Source organism: Ictidomys tridecemlineatus, chromosome 2 (assembly GCF_052094955.1).
Source record: "Ictidomys tridecemlineatus isolate mIctTri1 chromosome 2, mIctTri1.hap1, whole genome shotgun sequence".
Lineage (NCBI taxonomy): Eukaryota > Metazoa > Chordata > Mammalia > Rodentia > Sciuridae > Ictidomys > Ictidomys tridecemlineatus.
The window spans coordinates 74,803,560-74,825,215 of record NC_135478.1 but is presented as its reverse complement, the minus strand read 5'-3'; the positions used below and the strand labels follow the sequence as shown (position 1 = coordinate 74,825,215).

At 41.5% G+C, this 21,656-nt stretch overlaps 1 long non-coding RNA gene and 3 pseudogenes across 1 annotated transcript; 3 read left to right on the top strand and 1 right to left on the bottom strand.

Moving 5' to 3' along the window:
* Positions 1–570: 570 nt before the first annotated feature.
* LOC144375171 (uncharacterized) lies at positions 571–4,010 on the top strand. Its single transcript, XR_013434652.1, has 3 exons — positions 571–811; positions 1,278–1,302; positions 3,956–4,010. It is a non-coding gene; the product is annotated as an uncharacterized LOC144375171 (long non-coding RNA).
* Positions 4,011–7,911: 3,901 nt separating this feature from the next.
* Positions 7,912–9,554, bottom strand: LOC144368218 (KH domain-containing RNA-binding protein QKI-like; annotated as a pseudogene).
* Positions 9,555–17,058: 7,504 nt separating this feature from the next.
* LOC144368214 (chondroitin sulfate synthase 1 pseudogene) lies at positions 17,059–17,591 on the top strand (annotated as a pseudogene).
* A 30-nt stretch (positions 17,592–17,621) lies between these two features.
* On the top strand, positions 17,622–19,189 carry LOC144368211 (chondroitin sulfate synthase 1 pseudogene; annotated as a pseudogene).
* Positions 19,190–21,656: the final 2,467 nt, after the last annotated feature.

Genomic DNA, 21,656 nt, shown 5'->3' with positions numbered 1-21,656 from the left:
ACAAAGCGAAAAACCAGTGAAGGATTATGGCCATCTACCATGATCCTGAAACAGCTGTCTTTTTGGTAGTGTGCATTTAAGTGAATGAAGGTGGGGAGGCATCTCTGAGCATGTCCTTGTGTAATAATTGTGTATGCATTTGTGAAGCTGTGGGTGCTTCCTCAGAAATTCTGTTCTAACATGCCCAGTACAAAATTCCATTTTTTAAAACTAAAAACCCACTCTAATGCATGATTTTTCTGATACAATTCCTTCACATTTTATGACACCCAGATATTAAATTCTGGTTACCAGGCCTACTCTGTAGATAGAAATGATGCTGAGTCAAAAGATCCAGGTTCTTGAGTATGCAAGTTATAGAAGATATAAGAATTCAGAAAATTGTCCTGATGGTAATGCTTTGGAAAGGGAGATGTATTCATCATTTAGTGATATATTACACTCCAGGTTATTCCAATATATTAGTCTACTCATATCTCCTACAGAGATGTGAAATATTTTCCATACTTTTAAAATGGCCTCAGTGGTCATCTCTAGAAAGATATACACCTAGGGGTACAAAATTTCAAAAGTACATATCACACGTGGTTCTAGTCTAGCTGGAAAACCAAAGGCTCTGCTTCTCATTCATTCTTGTTCTTTTTTTGCTGTGTATTTTCACTGCTGTCCATATCAAGAAATGCCCTGAACAATTCACAAGCAATAAGTTGTATAATAATAGTCATTCTGTATCCTCCTAGTTTCCCCAAATGGCATGATGGAGTTAAATTTTGGAGAAAGCGTGGGTCAGGAGTCCCCATCAAAAGCCATGGTAAGTTTTTGCTTATCTTCCTCTGAAATCCAAGTGTTGCTTTTTAGTTTCTCTTTCCCTTGTAATATCATATGATTTCTTGGAGATGATATAAACAATTTTCTGAGTGTGCAGATTTTCATGGGGGTGTCTATGGCCAACTGAGACCACACTGAAGGCAACATTAATGAGAAAGAATATCAGCAACACACTGTATGATAACAAGCTCTGTGTCTGGCTGTGGTTTCCCTCCTGGCCATTGAATTCCTTATTTATCACCTAATCTAGGCCTGTAACACAAATTGCCCTATAGAACCTTGTGTCATTTGATGAATGCACATTTGCTTTGTCCTTGCCTTTGAGTTCCCTTGACTTGACCATTTTCTCATTGGATTTTCTAATGTCACCAATTAAAAATAAAAAAAATTGTACACACAGGACAGAGCATGGCTTGACATTCATAGTGACTCCTTTTCTGTATTCACAGGAGGATTCAAGAGGAGCCATAAGTGGTATGTATCCTGACCTCACTCTCTTCCTGATGCAAAATGTAAATGATGCCAAGGGTCAGACCGTCTCCCTTCTTTTTGAGTGCAGAGTCTAAGTAATTCCACTACCTCCTTGAGAATGAGAAGTGAGGAGATTGTGGTCCAAATTGATTTAATAAAACACACACACACAAACACACAGACACCCCACACACAAAAAAAACATAAAAAAACTATGGCCATTCTCCATATTTCCTGATAACACCTGTGTGAGTTGAATGCTGTGGTTAGTTCCATGAGAGATTTGTATGTGTTGCTCTGTGTACATCCATGTCACTTGAATCTGAGTGTGCCTGTGCATTCGTTTTTGCACATTTGTGTGTTTCTCTAGATATATACACACCAAGATGCCAAAGTCCACGTTTAAACAAAAAATGCCATGTCCATTAGATCATGATTTTGCATATGAGTAAATAGAGCAAATAATAAACTTGCCATGGGGTGCAGTTCATTCCATGCCAAGAATACCTCAATTAACCTGCAAAATATATCCCATCCAAACCTGGAAAATTTTCATGACACTCAATAAGAAAAAGCTCAGTTTCATTCCTGTCACTGCACCAGTAGCAACTTCACTTAATAACAAACCTCACCTGTCAATAGGCCCTGTATTTAGTCAGGGCATTTGATTGTTCATCACACTTCACTCATGACAGTTTTTCATGATCATATACATTTTCTCTGAGAGGTGTCAGAATTCATTTTCCAATCCTATTCTAAGCACAAAGTTCTGGACAGGGTCCATCCTTAACAGTGACTCTCAGGTCCACCAGCACACTGTGCTCACTTATGGTAGGAATCTGAGACAGGGAAGATGCACAGGACAGAGTTTCCTGTAGCTAAGGAAGGGATTTGTTTGCATGTTCCAACTGACATTGAAACCTGCCTTTTTGGGTCGTTTGGTAGACAACACTTTATGGGAAACATGTTTAAACTGGAGGGACTTTCATCAGGGATGACCAATGCAACTGCAGCTCATCTAGTTACAGAGCTAAAGATGGGCTCCAGTGAAGATCAAGCTCAGCTCAACAGTGGTGTCTGATCCCACAGTTTAGGTCTGTGCTGCTTCCTGTGTGCCCTGCAAGATATCACATTGACAGTGTCTCTGATAGGTCTTCACATTGTTGGTCTCAAATGCTATCCAGGTCCTCCTAATCACACATATATGGATACTGACACTGACTGGTCACTGGGAGGGTGGAACCACTGTGCTCATCATTCCTCCTCATTTCTGAGCTCATCCCTGGGCAGAGTGTCTTCATCTTAGTCCCTATCAGTATTTGTTGAATGCCCCTCTGTGCTAAGACCTCACTTGTCCAGCATGTGGGGCTCCACAGTGAGCCACTTATCCACCTGGGATCTCACCAGAACCAGCCAGAATCGTTAGGGAAGTTTAGAAGATAGCATTGCGTCCAAGCTCTGCACCCACATTTCTCATCAGCTCTAGGTGGGATAGCCTCACCTTGTGGGGAGCCATCTGGATTTTAATGCTGATTTTGTTGATGCAGAGTCCTCAGTCCCTCAGAGAGTTCCTGGCCCTTTTGCATGAGTCTATAATCTACTTACAAATGAGGAGTGAGGTTATGCTAGCAAACAGCTGTCTAAGGAAACCCAGGGGAAGGAAATTTATGCTTGCTTCATTTTCAAACTCCAGGTCTTGGCCATACAAAATAGCAATCACTATTTGGATATTTTTAATTTTATTATTAAAATGTATTTTTAATTTTATTTAATTTTTAACTAAAAGCCTTCAGAGTCTCATCCAAGTTCCACATTTCAAGTGGCCAGCAGACCCATGTGCATAAGGCAGAGAGCACTCTCTTGTGGGCAGCTGCTGTGATGATGGCACAGTATTTGTTCTGTGAGTTTGTATTCCTGAAACTGTTGGCATCACAGTTTGCATGTCAGCTTCATCTGTTTCAAGGAGAGAGTAATAATGTGCCAATGGAAGGAAGTAGTTAAAATTTGACTCCTTCAGTTCCACTCTCAATCTTGAAGGTTTGCAGTTGTTTGCAGCATCCTGTTTGAGGCCTCTGACTCCCCAGAGCTAAGAGAGGGTCTAAGAAGCCACAACAGAGATCAGGGTGATCCTGACTATTAATATTAGTAAGACTCTGTTTTTCTTGCTAATAAGAAAACCCTTGAGACTGAATAATTTATACAGGTGGTTTAGCTTACAGTTCTGGAGATACAAGAGCATGGTGCTGGCAAACACTTGGCTTTAGTGAATGCCCTCTTAGCTGCATTGCATGATTGGTGGTGTCAGCATGGATGCAGGTGCAGGAGGGAGACATCACATGGGGAGATAGGAAGCCAGCAGTGATCAGATGATTTATTTTCTCTTCTTATATAACCAGGATCTAACAAGGGTTTGAGAAAACTATATTCCTACTTCTGAGTCTCATACGCTTAAAAGACCTCATCACCTCCAAGCAAACCCTTCCTCATACAGGTGTCACAACTGTCATCATGACCATTCTAAGGACCAAGCCTCAATCACACAATTCTGTGCAGTACAAATATTATGAACCCAAGTTACCATCATGAGCTTAATTGTGACAAAGAATGCATGAGGCAATCTTAAGTAATGCTCTTGCTGATTTTTGTGTCTCTAAAGGTTGGACATGGAGCAAAAAGTATGAATCAAGCAGTGACGAGGAAGAGACTGCAGGTAGGAACAGCCCTAAGGGTATGACAAAATGGGAAGTTTCCTTCTAGGAGTTTAGTTCACCTAACTCATGTGGAAAATGAGGAGTGGGCATGAAATAGAAATAAACAGAAATATGTATTGCTTTTATAAAAATAACAGTTAATAGTCATCATGACTTTGATCATCCTGTTTGTCAGAAGACATTTTTCTGCTTTGATAGTTATACACAATCTTCTATACAAGCCCCACTCTGTCCTGAATTTGCCTCTTCTAAGCATCAAGTAGCTTGGCTTTTATTATTGGCTATTTTTTGGCATTTAGCACTTTAGGTTTGATGCACAACCAAAGGAATCTAGTGGAACACACTTTCATAAAGTGCCTTTGAGAAACTGTAATTGAAGCTCTCACTAGTGCTAAGCAGTAAATAAAAAGTCACAAATTCCCTCTGCATGTTCTCTTCTTAGAGCAGCAATTTCTCTTCTATGTTTTGTCTACTCCTGGTTTAAAATAAACTCCCAACTGTGAGGAACTTAAAGAAAATTGTTTCAGTGCTCCCTGGACAGGTCACTGTGTTCTCCTATAATAGAGTGGGGAGAAATTCCTCCTTGAACATGTTTCTAACCTCCAGTCTTCATCTAATTCTCAAGCCCTGGGACTAGGCGGAATATCTGAATGTGCTTGTATTCAAGACGCCTAAGTCCAGAAAATCAGGGAGACTGTGGCAGCCTCTTAAAGTAAAATGATGACACAGACATCCCTACTGAGTACAGCAGCAGAATTTGAACGTGAAAGGAGCTCTTGGGATCCTAGATCTATTTCTCATTGCAGAGGTGAGGTGATGGAGGCCAGGAGATAGGAGTGCAGACAAGATGAAAAATGGAGAGCTTTGACTTTGGCTCTAGAACACCAGGAGAAGGAGCAACTCATGTTCTCACCTTGACTTTAACTCTGCCTTTTCTTTTTCTAAGGCCACATCATCACCATCATGGCCATGGTCCACAGAGAAGACATAGAATCTGATGCAGAGGAGGAGGAGGAGGAGGAGGAGGAGGAGGAAGAGGAAGAGTAGGAGGAGGAAGAGGAAGAGGAGGAGGAGGAGAACAAGGAAGAGGAGGAAGAGGAGGAGGAGGAGGAGGGAGGGAAGGAGGAGGAGAAATAGGAGGAGAAAAGGACCATAAATCTGTATGTAATTGATTTTCTATTGGTTCTCTTATTTATCCTTTCTTATGTATAGCTTCTGTAGCTTTTATATGTTTCATATTTCCCACATTTATGACTTTTCTAAATATGCTATCCTCATTCAGATCTTTGAGGTCCTTGGACCTTTCATTTCTGTTAAATCTCTCTGTACTAGCATTCTTAGTCTTGCCCTGGTTTTGACCACAGGCCACACCACTGAATCATGCTGAGCAATACTGCATGTCCATGTACTGAGCTTGAGTGCAGGGGGCTTCAGAAATATTGAGTTGTTGCCTGAAGCATGAGACATAAACAATCTGGTTCTGTTTTACTGACCACTGAATAGCTGGGTTCTCCTGCCTTTGCTGGCTCTGAGCATGCATGAATTTACCCTTCCTTTCCTAGGTCAAGATTACACAGTTGGAAAGTAGTTCCCATAACATGAATTGTTTCCAGGGGCCCTCTCCTGGTTTAAAATGTGGGCTCAATGCAGCAAAAGTGATGAAGCAGTTTAGGAAGTGGCAATTTGAGTGTGGAAAAAAATGGGAGGGAGAGCAGAGGTCAAAATTAAAATATTCTCCATTGCTTTCTTAAATTTCTTTGTTGTGCTATATGCAGTGAATCAGAAGAAATTAGAGCACTCAAGTGTCCCCAGTTGCATGTGACTATGGCCATGCAAGGGGAGGTACAATTTGGTGAAAATCAGTGCATGGAGCTGTCTGAGGATACAGCTAAAGAGGGTAGGACTGGAAGAGCAACGTCCTTGCTCCACCCTGTGTCATCACAGGTGCTGCTCCTCAGGGTCCCAGGTGTGTGCTACTCAGCCTTTACACCCAAATGTCCTAGAGAACCCTTCCCATTGCCTCATGTTCACTCTCTAGGGGAGCAGCTTCAGAAGGTTCTGAAGGTGAATGTCCATGGGAATTTGCTCCTGAGGACATTCATAGACACTCTTCCCACAGACAATACCCTCAGCTGAGGGCAGCATACCAGCCTCAGTGCTCCCTGCCCAGACCCCAGGAGAGATCAGGGCTCAAGTTCATCTTGCAAATCCTGAGGACAATTGTGGTCCTGGCCACTCTCTGTGGCCAGCAATTCATCCCAAGTGACCTTTTTCCCAGATTCTGTGTTATAGACTCTGTAAAACACCTGGGAGAGAAGCAATTTCGGCCCTGGAACACAGGAGAGATGATACCTGCAGTGCACAGCACCTGGAATTAGCCAGCAAGACTTGGAGCAGAGGCTGTTTTTATGGTTCCAAAGACATAACAGTCTATTATGTATAGAATTTACAGATTTGTGTGTTCTTTAATAATTTTAATATTAGTCCTTCTTGTTAAATTTTTATATAAAATTATATTTCCTTGATAAGAGTTGCTTTTTCAACTCATCCTATAAAGTAAAACACACTAAAACGAGGTAGATATGCCTGAGGGAGATCTCAATGAATTACAAACTAGTTACCCTGGTGACCCCCATCACCATCAGTACTCTCCTCCCATACACCTCAGTTTGCTTTTTAGGTTATTTTTCAGGTTGGTATTATAACATTCACTAAATTAACAACGTGGGTGAGTAGGCGAAATAAAATGAATAATTAAATTGCAAGCTAAGTGAAATTCCAACTAAATTTCATAAGTGTTTAATTGATCCATTCATTAGCTAACTGAATCTCAAGACACCCAATATAAGAAAGGGCTGGGAAACAATTGGAAATTTTCATTTATAAATATTGTGGTTTTACATTTTTGTATCCTTTTCTCAAGAATATTTTTTTTGTAATATATCACATACATATAAAACTAGTTGGAAACGTACATTATAAACTTGTACCAATGGTGATAAATACATTAAATGACATGTTTCTCATTGGAAATAGGTTGGTTTCTATATAGAGAGAGCATGAAAACTACCAAGATAATAATAAAGTCTAGACAAAATATAAATGTCTGCTCTATGGTAACATATAGGCATCACTCCAATCTAACCATGCTAAAATTACATAATACTGTAAAAATATGTCTTAAAACTATATACTTTAATAAGAAGTAAATTCAATAAAGGATGATGATACAGGGATTGGGATTATAGCTAAGTGGTAGACTACTTACCTCACATGTGTGAGGCCATGGGTTTTATCCTAAGCACTACATATAATAAATAATGTAAAGGCATTGTGTCCATCTACAACTAAAAATGTTTTTATTTTTAAATGATGGGCTGGGGATATAGCTCAATGATAGAGCACTCGCCTAGCCTATGTGAAGCACTGGGTACGATTCTTAGCACCACATATAAATAAATAAAATAAAGGTTCATTGATAAGTAAAAAAATATGTAAGAGAAAAGGTACTGAGAACCAATGCATTCAGATTTCAAAATTCATGCTTCTTTTTCATTGATCCAATATTTTGTCAACTAAGTTTTCAAAATTTGTTCAGAGCCAACATTACTCATAAATGTTACTCATCTATTATTTCATAAATTTACTTTCTCAATAATAAAACATACAAAGTATTTGATAAACATACAAAGTATTCAGATTAAATATATTTGACATGAAGATGAAAGAAATTATAGTGTCATTTTTCACTGTCAGTGTTACCTGCTGCAATGACCACAGGCAAGGAAAGGCAATAACCATTTAAGTGATCAGCAGGCAGGCATGGTCAGGTCATTACTATGCAAAGAGTTCAGAGATAAGAAGTTCATAGGTTAGTTGCCAGTGTCAGCTCCACCTTCAGTCACAATCCTTTGGAAAGGACGGACACACATATTGTGCCTTCGAACTTTAGTAGACACTGCACCTCATACACCATTGGGTTCAAAGGGCACTCAAGAACTGAAGTGGCTGGTGCCAACGTGTCAGGTATTTGTAGGGTGTGTAGATCAACCCAGCCTCTGGCCCTGGAGGGGCTATCACAGCATCAATGTGAGGAGTTCCTTTTGGCATGACAGAGGTCTGTATTTGTCTGATCAAAGGTATTATGGTAGGGCCAGCTGGAGACGAGTACTCAGGGTCACTGGTGAGAGAAAAGGTGCAGTCCCAGGTATGATCCTAGGAGCAGCCTGGGCTGTTGCAACAAGAGAAAAGGCAAGGGTAGATGATTTAGAGTTGGCACCTCTGCAGGTGTCACTCAGAATCAGAAGTTTCATCAACTGCATCTTCTTAAGTTTGCCCAATACAGTGACACATCATGGAGGTACCTTGTTCTCAAATTTTTATTAAGGATGGATAAAATAAAGGTTCTATAATTTTAACTCAGTTTGAACACTTTTCCCATTCTGCTGCAGGTACCAGTCTTTTCCTCAATTCTTCAATGGCCCTCTATAGTTTACTTTGCTCTATTCTTATCAACTTCCACAGTGATTAGTACATCTGAATCTTCATGTGTATGCTTCCAATTCAGTTTGCTCTATCTTGCTCCTCCTTCTCTTTATCTTTGAGACTTTGCCTCCGGCTATTGTTTTACCTCCAGCTTCTGCCTGTAGCTCTTTGGCTGTGAATCCTCTGGGCCAAAGATCCTACCAAGAAAATTAAAATCTAGATATTTTGGATTTTTTTACACGAATAGAGCACAAATTTTCATTTCTCTTGTTGTAGATGATGCAGAGTCACTCCATTCATTAAATCATAAATACAAAGGGTAGTAATGTGTTTCTCATTCAACCATCTTGCCCCCATACACCTTCCCCTCCACCTCCTCTCCTCTGCTCAATCCAAAATTTTCCATTATTCTCTTGACTTTCCCCCAGAATATTATGGGCCTGATCCACTTATATGAGAAAATATTTGGGCTATGGCTTTTGGGGAATGACTTATTTTGTTCCATGATATTCCCAACTCTGTCCACTTATCTGTCAATGCTATATTTCATTCTTCTTTAAGGCTAAGTAATATTCCATTCTGCAAATGTACCACAGTTTGTTTATACATTCAAATGTTTAAGGGCATCTAGATTGTTTCCACAGTTTAGCTACTGTGAATTAAGCTGCTATGAACACTGATGTCACTGCATCACTATGGTGTGATTTTAAGTCTTTGGTGTATACATCTAAGAGTGGGAAACCTGGGTCAAATGGTGATTCCATTGAAAAATTTCTAAGGAATCTCCAATCTGCTTTCCAAAGTGGTCACACCATTTTGGAGTCACAAAAATCAGAATATTCTCTACAGACACATTTAGTTTCTCTCCTAACTGAATAATAGGCCCCACAGAATTAGGAAATTTTGCACTCCTTTTCTTTTTTGTACTACCGTTTAATGTGTGTACATGACTTTATGTAGTCTGCTAATTCCTTTCTCTGGCAGCCGATGAAGGTGGATGAAGATCCCTCAGAATTTGGACAGGATGCTCAAGAGCTTCTTGTCTTTCACCAACTGCATCAGGATTATTATCTGGGATTACCATTTCCCCTGACCATATTCCAGTCTCCACAGATCACATTACCCTATGCCTTGGCACCAATTCCAGAAAGGAGGTATGGGTGGGGGTAAACCTGGGAACTGTCTGCTGAGGACCTAGTGTACCTCTCTGCACTGGGTCCTGCTCTGGGCACAGAGCTGAGGCCCATGGAGGCTTCTATATGAGCTACAGTGAATGTTGATGAATGTGTATGTATTCCAGTGTGAGGAGACCCTGTGACATATGCCACAGTGGTTCTGGTCCCCAGCTGTATGGACAAACTTAAACTTATCCTCTCTCTCTCTCTCTCTCTCTCTCTCTCTCTCTCTCTCTCATATATATATATATATATATATATATATATATATATATATAAATAGAGGACTTGTGATAGGAGACAAAATCTGCTATTTAGGAAAAGGTCCCTAGGAGAATCCCAATGTAGACCATGGGAGTTTGGGAACTGTCATGCCACCTGCTGTAGAGAATTACACATCTTTTGAAGAACAACTCATGGTGCAAAGCCTGTTGCTGATAGGTACAAAACAACATCAGTCATCACTTTAATATGAAGCCAGAACTGTGTGATTTGCCAGTGAGAAGGTCAAGGAGACTTAGCATCATGGATAATTTGCATCTGGGAAGGAGTAAGAGCAGGGCTCCCTCCCAGTACCCTGCATGGGCACATGGTAAAGGCCCCATGTTTCCAACTTCCCAGTACCAGACACTGTCCCAGGAGTCCCATATGTATGTCCTATGGGAGGAGGTGAGGCTTTGGGTAAAAAGTGAGTGTGGCACTACTGCTATCTGAGGACTCTGGTCCAAAAATGTCTAATAATAATACCATGAAAGCAGATTTTGCAAAGTCTCTTAACCACATTAAACAGGCATGAATAATTATTTTAATAATGTTATATAACCCACTACAGCAAAGAAGTATCATTTTAACAAAGATTGGATGAACACTTATTTATGATATAATTCATATTCTTTTTCTCGTGTCATTTCTTTGAAATAAGTTTTATATATTTATGTTACATGTCAATTTAGACAGTAAATTTTTCTTAGAAATGTATGATCTGTTTTCTGTTTTCTCATTTACATTTTTTAAGGTAGATTTACTTAATGAAATAACCAAAGTATGACTGGTAATTTTCTAACCACTGAGTTATTAACAGAAATAATATTTATCCTTTGATATTTACAGCCAGCCATGTAAATTGGATTTGTGTTTATTAGAATAAATTTAAGATTAAAGGAAATGGATATTTGTTTCATAATTTAAGTAGTATACTAACACAACACTTCTAAATCTATATAGTATAATTGTTTAAAATTGTTTTATTCTTTTTAGATATACATGACAGTAGAGTGGTTTTGGATATATATGGAATATAATTTACCATTCTTGTGGTTATACATGATGCAGAGTTACACTGGTTGTGTATTCATATATAGAGACAAAAGTTATATAAATAATCTAATTTAGGGGTATAAAAAAGCAGTCTTTCACTGTTCAATGTTACAAGCTTCTTCTATTTTCACATTTATGTTCACAGAAATTCAGTGTTTCTTTTAAGTGACTGTTTTCACCATCACAGTTTTACCATAAAGAAAATAAACTCTTGTTTGCAAAGTCATAAAGGTATTTTGGTGCCAGGTCATAATCAACAAAGAGTGAACAGAGAAGGAAATGATCCTGATGATGAGGTGGTTCTTGAATTAATTCAATTGATGTGTCTCAGGTGGCTTCCTTCCCTAGACATGTTTTCCCAAGCAGGTCATGAACACAATGTCCATGCTTTCATGAAGAGAGAGTATTCATGTGGTCATGAAAACAGATTTCCACTCACAGAGGTGACCTGCCTATAACCAGGTGGCAACAGCCATATCCAACCCTGAGTTCTAACATAAGATTATTTCCTATGGGAAGCAGCCACGTATCTCAGAGCAGATTGATGACACTAAACCTTACATCATGGCAGACTGACATTAGTTCTCAGTGAAACATGCATTTACCCTTGAGGGAGCTTGTTTTCCTTGCCTGCAGTGCTTCTGCCAAAACTGTTATCCATGGACTTAGTGAACACCTTAACCACCATTGTGGTATTCAACATGGGGCTTCTGAGCACAATGCTTATGTCACAGCCAATAAAGGGGAGCAATCAAGCCATATTCCTGCCATTACTACTCTTACATTTCCCCAATGTCCTAAAACACCAGGTCTGACAAAAAGGTTGACTGGCTTTTGAGGAGTCAAGATGAATCTTGGTGAGTGGTTACACCCATATCCAATACATGATGTTTGTGGAATAAGCAGTATTCCTGAAGCTAGAATGAGGGCCTGGGACTGGGAATGACTCCACACACTAGTGACTCACTAGCACAATGTTTGCTTCCCATTTCAGTAATTGAACCCTATTATTGATCTAGTGAAGAGGACTTAGTTCCAAACACAGGACACAAGAATGACTGCTGTAACCTCGGTTTAAGCCTCTATTTTGCTACTCATGACAAGGAATCATTAGACCAAGTTGTGGCTATGAGGTCATGATTGGTCCTGATAATCAGGGGAATTATTTTGCATTGCTGACTCAAAATAAGGAGGCAATGCATGGAAAGAAGCATGTTCTCTAGTCCTTCCTTGGACTGCAGTTAGGGTCAGAATACCAAGACAATCCAACTCAGCAGGGCTACTGGTGCACTTATGTTGTATGGAGTGATGATTTGTGCCTACCACCTGGCAGTACTATCCAGAGATCAACACTAGCCAAAGCATTTTTTTTGGTGGTCAAGGGAATTAGAATAGACAAGTGAGAAATTACCAATGATAATCACAGGAATTAGAATTCTATGGAAAATATTTATTTTAATGAGAATGTATTTGAATATGTTTTCCTTCCTCTGTCTGATTCTAGTGTCAACTAACATAGGTGTGTTAAAATTATGTAACTATCCAAGCCCGGTGTCACATGCCTGTAATCCCAGCTGCTTGGGAGACTGAAGCAGGATCATGTTATGAAAGAAGCCTCAAGAAAAGCAAGGCACTAAACTATTCAGTGAGACCCTTTCTGTAAATAAAACACAAGATAGGCTTGGGGATGTGACTCAGTGGTCTAGTGACCCTGAGTTCAATCCCTGGTTCAAAAGGAAAAAAAAAGTTAACATTTTATTTCAATATTTAATTTACAGGATATCATAGGTGGAGGACAATGAATATACTTGAGGTCCAAAAGTGTATTGTATTCTCTTGCTTGGAAAAGATGCACATTTTGGGGGGTGGCAGTTTGATGGATCATCTTATTACATGAAGCCTGGATATCATAATTATGTATAGGTGGAGACTGAGTGATCATGGAAGTGGCAATGAGTTTCTGCTTGACACACACGGAATATGGTACCATGTTTAGTTAAAAATGTGATAGCTTCAGTGTATTTCTCAAAATTGATCACATGTGTATTTCTGGTAGTAGGAGGAATGATTTCTGTTGTACAAGCCATGGAAGCTAGAAGTGAATCCCTTCAATCGTGTGACTCATGCCTGCATATGGGTATCTGTTAGGCCACTACATAGAGAGGAGTGGTCCGGTTGTTCACATGTCCTTGGATTCACCTCCAGCATGGTTCTGATGCTTCAACTCTTTCATAACCCAGAATAATTAGGACATCTGGCTCAATTTACAAAATGCAAGGAATGAGGGGTACTAGATGGGGCATCAGGATATTTACCATGGAATTGAGCAGCCTAGAGCATCTTTCTGAATATAGAATGGCCTTCCTGGTTCATGACTGGTCAGGTAGGTTGTTGCTGTGATCAAAATCTGACAAGAAAAAATGAGAGGTGGAATTTTCTTTTTTGACTCAGGCTCTGAGATTTGTCAGGTCATATATGGCCATTTCAATTGCTGTTTCTAAACTGAGGCAGAATATCATGGCCAAATGACATAGACAAGAAAAATATCTTGAATCATGACAATCACGAAGCAGAGAGACCTCTGTCTCCCAGGGAAACCAGGAACAAACTAGAAACCCCAAAGTCTCATCCCAAGACAACCTCATTCAGCCACAGTCTACCTGCATATAGTTAACACCTATATCACTGGATTTAACCTTGGTTAGTTTACACCGCACAACCTTTACATTTTTTCCTCTCAAGATTCTTGCATTTCCTCCCCCATGGTATTTGTGGCACATTACCATAAGAGTCCCTGAGGTACCTTTGATGGACAACTTTCTTCATTGGTTTCTTTCCTCAAATGCACAGTTACAGCCAGGCTCCCTGAGACCACTCTCGTTCATCTCTAGATTTTTGGGGTAAGTGTGTGTTTGGTCAACATGGAAGTTATAAATCCTCTGGGTGTACTACTAATAGGAAGCCCATCAAATCAGCTGTGGGGACAAAAGAAGAGACAAAAAAAGAGGAGTTGGAGGTTCAGCATTCAACTTGCTTCAAGCTGCTTTGGGCAAAATATAACCTTGACTTCCCTGACCGCTGGTTAGAGTCACTTTCCAGGTGTTGACCCTTTTGCCACTTTTCCAATTCTTCTGAGCTGTTTTTTTTTGTTGTTGTTGTTGTTTGTTTGTTTATTTGTTTGTTTGCTTTTCATCTGGGTCTACTTCAGATGGGCTGCTGCCCTTTCTTGTTCCTGTTCAAGGGTAAGGCAACTTCCTGCTGAGAGACCACTGATGACAAGTGACTCAGCATAAGGTCACCATGGACTCTCACATTCCTCATAGTCCTCTCAGTATCTCCTACATGGACTTTGGTTTCATCTTTGGCATTTCATTTCATATTTCTGTTCTTGTTGACATGCTTTTATGCATTTCACATTATATACATTTTTAAATTAATCAACTGCCTACTTTTGTGGATTTGCCACCAATTTTAGTCTCAAACATTGTGTTTGACACATCTCATTCTGTAGTGTACCATAAGTGGCCATGTTTATTCTTATTTTTTAATTTTCCATGCTTTATGTGACATGTTAAAAAGCACCACAATCCAGTCCTATCAGACAAAAAAAAAAAAACAAATTTAGGTCCCTTATTTTCTGTGAAGTTCATCAGTGTCACAGTTTCCATGGATGAACTTTAAAAATGAGTTGTCAAGTATTCCTCAAGCAGAGAGGATCCTGCCTCTGAACTAAGGTGAATTCCAGGTTCAGGGCTATGAACTGAGGCAGGTGAAAGTCGGTGTCAATCTGAGATTCTCCTCAGGGAGCCTGTCCATGCAAGGAGAAGTGACCAAGTACACTCTTCCCTCATGCAAGACCACATAGGAAATTCTTCCTGAGGAAAGGTATGTATGGCTGGAGGTGGGAGGAAATTCCAGAAAAGACTGTACAAGCATCATTGGAAGACCTTAGGATAGAGAAGCCTTCCCAGCATTGACTTCTGGACAGTGGTAAATAGTTCCCTGAGATTAGCAGGAGGCACATGCAGTCATGCTGGGAGAAGAAAATAGACCCCAGGAGCCCCATCTTCTCACACTGTGCTCCCTCCTACAGCATCTGAGCTTAGTGTGTTCTCCCTTATGAAATTCAACCAGCTGGTCTGCCATGCTTACACATACAATCAGCCTCCTTCAGTGCACTTCCCAGGTGAGGTCCTCTTTGTGCCTTGGCTATTTCCAGTGTCCTGGGGGTGACCCTGTGTTACTCAGACCCTCAGAATATCACTGTAATGTCACTGCAAACCCAGACACAGTTTAAATTCTCCTGATGTCCAGTCAGGGACTATAGTTGGACTCCTCCTTTTCACCCCCAGTTCAGGAGTGATCCTGAACTCTGTGCAACCCCAGCTTCTCTTCTGGATTCCTCTGAATGCCCCTCCACTGACACTTGCTGGTTGAGGATTCACAGAGTAGCAGCCCCGCTCCTGAGGACCCCAAATCTTCTGTCACTGGAGAGCCTATTTTCAGTATGTCCAGCCTCACTCTGTGCCAGTTGTGCCAAAATGTACCCTGTCCTATGTCTCAGATTGATGGCATTGACAGTGCATAGGAAGTCATGGAAGTCAAGTTCACGCACCAAATGCTATGTTTCTGTTAGAAGAGAATCCATCAAACCCAAGCCTATCTCCACACATGCAATAGTGTAGAGAAATTGTGTGAAACTTTGTGTGGATGCAGGCTTCTTAGGTATTGAGAAACGAAGACTCATGTGTTCCATTTAATGTCATCACAGATAATGATACACTTCTGTCAATGTGCTGTTTTCTACATGTGTTTTATCCTTTTTTTTTAGATTCCTCACTGCTCCACTAGCAGCTTCTATTGTGATTGGTTTATTTTTCCCATCATACCACTTTTGTTACCTTTCATTTCCTTTTATCTCTATTTGAAATTTAATTTTACAGTGGTTTCTATATGCTTTACATCATTATCAACATAGTTTGCAATGATGCTACCTGAGTTCTATTACCATGTTCCCTCTCCTCCTACCCTCATCTATTCCTTCTTGTTTATGATGCTGTGGTCACAAGTATAATGTGCATACTGGCATTCTTGTGTTCATTTCCATTATTGATTCAAACTGTGAACTTAATTTCTCCTGTCTTTAATTCACATGGTAATATGTTAGAAACTAAAGTACAAAACTATATCATTGTTAGTATTTATGATCAGCTATGTAAGTACCTTTAGCAGAGATATTAATTCTTCAAGTTCTCAAGTTCCCATCTCTTACCCTTTTTACGTCTTAGGACTCCCCTCAGTATTGCATGCTGGGCAGGACTACCAGAACCCCAAATGTGCTTTGTAACTGTTCCATTGGTGGTTGTCAGCTTTTTTTCACTGTGACCATTATACCTAACAGGAACAAGTTAGAAGGGAGCATTAATTTTTGGCCCATGGCTTCACAGGTCTCCATGAGCTTCTGACTCTATCACAGAAAAACATGGTAGAATATGTAGAAGAATAAAACTAGACCCTTATTTCTCACAATGCACAAAAATTAACTCAAAATATATCAAAGGGCAATGGTGAGCCAGGTGTGAGGATGTGTAGCAGCAGCAGCAGTCTAGGCCACAAGGAGAACAGAGGCAGAGCCTGCTGAGGCACCATCAGGGCAGGACAAAGTCTCTGAGCAGATGTCATTGCTATTGCCTTTGTACTGCTCATTCACTTCTGTGCCAAAGCAAGAATAGTCATGGTGGCCTTGCTCAGGATATGCAGATTGCATGTGCAGGACATGTTCCCCTCTTAAAGGAGCAGGTCACTGTGGTGCAGACAGGTGTGTATAATGAAGCTTCAGTACAAGGCCTGCTGTCAGTTCTGTGGCTGTTATGGGCATAGCTGGCCTTAGGCACCCACTGAGCATCTGGGACCAGGCCTTCTGGCACAAGGGAAAGCTGTTGTCTGCCACTGGGAGCTTGGTGGGCGGGCTCCTAAACAGAGGTGGTGGAAGCAGCCCCGCAGTCAGAATGGCATGGGCATGACTCCAGGCAAGTTGGCGAGCCTAGCTCTGCTTATTGCCTCAGATCTGACTCCTGCTGGGCTTTGTGCTGGCCTCACAGGTTTGTCATGCCCCATGCTTCAGAGCTGAAACCAGTGTTTCTGTGGCGCTGCACCAGACTGGATAAATGTGGGCACAGCAAAAGGATCCCAGGCCTGCAGGACACAAGAAGATGTCTGCGGCTCAGCTGTGGCCACTAGGCTTGGCCCAGTTGGTGGCCTCACATGACAGGAAACTTCTCTGTGTCTTAGTCATGACCACCCAGAAATACTTCAGACTCCTTCTGTGGCCGTCTTCAGAACAGGATCCAAAACAATTCATGGAATAGTGGTGTTTTTCTCTAGTGAGTGTTCAGACACATCTGTACCAATTCCAGTAGTGCCACTATGAGGCGTGGATGGTACTTACTCATCCCACAAGACATTTATGATGCTCAAGTATATGCATGAGCACTGCTTGGACTGTGATCTAGAAGCAGATGATGATCTTTACATCAAAGGAGTTCATCTGAAGAGATTCCTGAGGAGCTTGAATATCAGTGAGCCCTGTTTCTCAGGCAGATAGGACTCAGCTCTACAGAAGTGTCATGGGTCTTTTGAGATGCATCAGCTTTTTTTTAATGAGAAGAAAACCAAAAAGGGGTACATCTGAGATCCCCAGAACAGTAAGATTCACCAAGCTATCACATACAACCTGAACAAAAACCCAAGCTACAAGTACAAACTGCACAGCTACATTCTCAGTTGCCAGATTGCAGAGCAGCAGCATCACACAATACAGCTCCACTGAGAAATAAGCCTAATGAACAAATACAGAAACACAGAGATGCATAAAGAAGACCAACATCTGGGAATCCTTGCTTCCTTCATGAGGTTTCAGGTCTGCCCTCAAGAGGAAATCCTGCTATGGGAATTTCTGAATGGGAAGAATTTGCACTTGGCTGTGGACCATTAGCCAACCTGCATCCCTCCCTTCCAAAGAGAATGGACTCAGCCTAGATGGAAGCCTTGGATGACATCTTCATGTAGGTAGTGGAAATGATCAAGGCCACCATCAAGACCCGCGAATGCATCATGGACTTAAAGGAGATACATTGTGGCTATCATCCTGTGGTGAATCCCATGTATAGGGCAGAGTACATTCTGAACCTTCTGCTTCTATGCAGGAAGTATAAAGGCAAGAAGATGACAGTTCCTATGAGGAGGCATGCATACCTACAGCAGAGTTTCAGCAAGATCCAGTTTGTGGAGCATGAAGAACTGGAGACTCAGGAGCTGGCCAGCAGAATCAACCAGAAGTCTGGATACCTATACTTCCTCTCCAATTCCCTGAAGAAGCTTGTTCCTTTCCAGTTCCCTGGATCCATGAACAAAAGCAAAGAGCCCAAAGATGAAAATGTCATATACTGATGCCATTGTCTGGACGTTCTGACATGTTTGTGAGGTTTCTGGGAAACTTGGGGAAGACATGTCCCACCCCAAATCATCATGCCAAATTGGTTGTACTAGTTTTTAATTCTAACTCCAACCCTGATTAGGCCAAACTAGTGGAACTGATGAGATTATAGCAGTTAAGTACCCTAAAGGTGTTATGAAGATTTTGCCTGTCTGTTGAATTTTAAATTGTTGTGGCCCTCAGAGTGGGATCTTGCCATTTCATAACAAATATTTTCACTTCTTCTGTGAAGTTGACCTGGTGTTTACCATGGAACTCCTGCAACAGTGTGGAGCCAATGGAGTTTGGGGCCAATAAACACATTCCCCACTCATCTTTAGACAGTATGATTAAAAGATTATTCATGGCGGAAAAGTTACCAGGGACAACCATTTTTCCTTTTACTCAAAAACTGGCTTCTGGAGAAACCATAGGTTTGGCATGAGTTGTACTTATAAGGGACATCTTGTCCAAGTGGGTGGCAATTTCCATCCATGGCGAGGGCTGAAGGATGTGGACATCTTCAACAGTGTTCTCAAACAGGTTAGAAGATGTTCAGAAGCCAGAAAGCAGGTGTAGTGCATGTCCAATGCCCTCCTGTCTGCCATGACCCCAATCTGGATCCCAAACAATACAAAATGTGCTTGGGGTCCAAAGCATCATCACATGGTCCCATGTAGTAGTTAGCTGAAATGTGACTGGAGAAAAGATGGAAATTGTTAAAATGATGAAAAAGCCAGCCTAATGACTAGCTCTGCTGAACAAAACATTCTTTAGTTAAATATTTTTCAAAAAAAATTGTAAGATCAGCTTTTGAAGTCCACGCTGGGATATAATTTCTAAGTGAGTTTTTACATAGGATTCATTTAACATTGAGCTTTGTGAACAAAATTGTGGTTAGTGTTTGCCTTTGAATGCATCTTCCTTTGAACATTATGTCGCAGACCATGTTAATTTTGATTTGAAAGGTCATTGATATTTTTTTAATTTCCTTTCAGGCCTTTCCTCTACAGTCCTATGGCAAAAAACATACACATTCTCGTGAAGTATTATTGTAACAAAAAGAAACAAAACACTGTAACATTCTGTTTTGTTAACAATGCACAGTTTCTAACTTTTTTTCAAAAGTTTTTTTAAAGCCATCTCAAGTTCTTGAGCTGCAAGTTGAGCAGTGAGTGTAGGCAGAAAGGTCACTGATTTGCAGTCTGGTCTTATGGCAGTGTTGAGACGGTGAAACCTTCAAGATCTGGGGCTTGTGGATGGTGTGGCCTTCAAGGGGATTATGGAGTCCCTGTTCCCCTCTCTTTTCTCTTTCCCTTACCACCATGAAGTGGGCACATCCTCTCTACCATGTGCTGCCCAACGTGGTCGACTTCCTTACTTCAGGACCAAAGTGATGGAGTCAACTGATCATGGACCAAAATGTCCACACCTGACAGGTAGAAGAGATCTTTCATCCATGCAAGTTGATTATTTCTGGTGTTTGTTAGAATGATAGAAATCTATCACTGCAGGAATGCAGAACGAGTAGCATATACATATATCCCTCCTCCTGTAACCACCCCTGCAGCCTTCCACCTGATGTCCAGCCTCCCCCATGAAGAAGAGCTTCAACACTTTCTGGCTCTCAGCTCCACATCACTGGTCTCTGCTGCCCCATATTGGACTGTCCATGTCAGGTTGCACTCTAAGCACTTGGATGGAGAGATTGAAGTTAAGGAATTAAAATTGCCCCCCCCCCAAAAAAAAAAACAGCATCCAGTTTCAGTCTGGCTTCGTCCCAGGTGCTTTAAAATGTCTGGCCCTCCCAGGTCTTGGCTGGTACTGGTCAAGTCCCAGGACGCAGACTTTATACAAAGTTGCTGGGTGTCTTAGGCAAGAAAAACTCCCTCTCCCTTCCTACATGGAGTCATCAATAGAAGGAACTAGAATATCCATGTCAGGTCAGTGAGTGTGTGTTACCATATTCTACTAGGGCAGAAGAGTCTTCCAATTCCTAGGGAGAGCTGGGGTAGGGGATACTCTCCTCCCCAAATATTACCAGAGGAGGCAACGTTCTTAAGATCTTGGAGGCCTCTCTAATGGGGCTTGAATACACAGAGCTAGCCCCAAACTGAGAATTCAGAGGCTCAGAACCATTCTTACGTTCCCAGAACAATACTGTCATCCTCTGCCTCAGAATCCCCAATTCCCCACTCTACAGTGGGGCAATGACATGACATAAGAAGAACCATAGGGGGTGGCATGGAGCAGGAAGCTGAGGACACCTGGGCCTGGGAAGGACGAGCACCCTATACTCACAGGGAGTCACTGAGGCCTGTGAGTAAAGGAAGCAGCAGGAAGCTAGGGCAAGTCCTTCTGACAGAGGAGAAACTACAAGGGCATACCTACATGTTTAACCCAAGAGAGAAAATCCAGGCCCCATGAACACTGAAAAAAGGGCCAGCTAGACCAAAACTCCTCTGTCACTGCCAGAATTCAGCTCTCAGTGTATGTCAGTATGGAGCAGGGAGTGCAAGGGCCTCAAGAGCTGCAGCTGCAACAGCTGGGGAGGTCCCCTGCCAAGCCCCCTGAGGATTTCCAGGATCCAGCCAACCCCAAATTTCTGAATTTCTGAGTGTGTCCACCATGTGAGGATGTGGTCTGTGGTGAGACATCTGCTGCAGGTGCAGGAGATGGTGGCGGGAGGGGAGCTGAGGCTGGGCATTGGTATAGCTGGGATGCTATGTTTAGGCACAGTCTCTTTTTTTCTCTCCCTGATACCTGGGACAGTTCCTAGGGGGAACCACAGCTTCTGGATCCTGAGTAGTGGGAAAGTCATGCCCATATGGGGGTGCTGTGGAAGGAGAAGCTATAGCCCAGACTCCTAAGATGGAACCTGCCACCAGTCCCCAGAATGTGTGGATTCCAAGGCCAGAGGCAGGAGTGAGACATGCACCCCAACAGGAGAGAAGCAGAACTGTCTCAGGGAACTCCCAGGGGCTCCCCCCTGAACCCAGCATGATATCTTTTATGCCATCTTTTTCATCTACAAGGTCATTGACATGTGGAGTTTATTAGCCTTCAGCATCAGGCCTGGCCCTCAGAAAAGGAAGAAAGAACATTGTGGAATGGAAAGATCCAGCCTAGAGATAAGGACAGCGGATCTTATGAGTTGAGGGAAATCATTCAGTCATGATCACCATCCTTGACCTT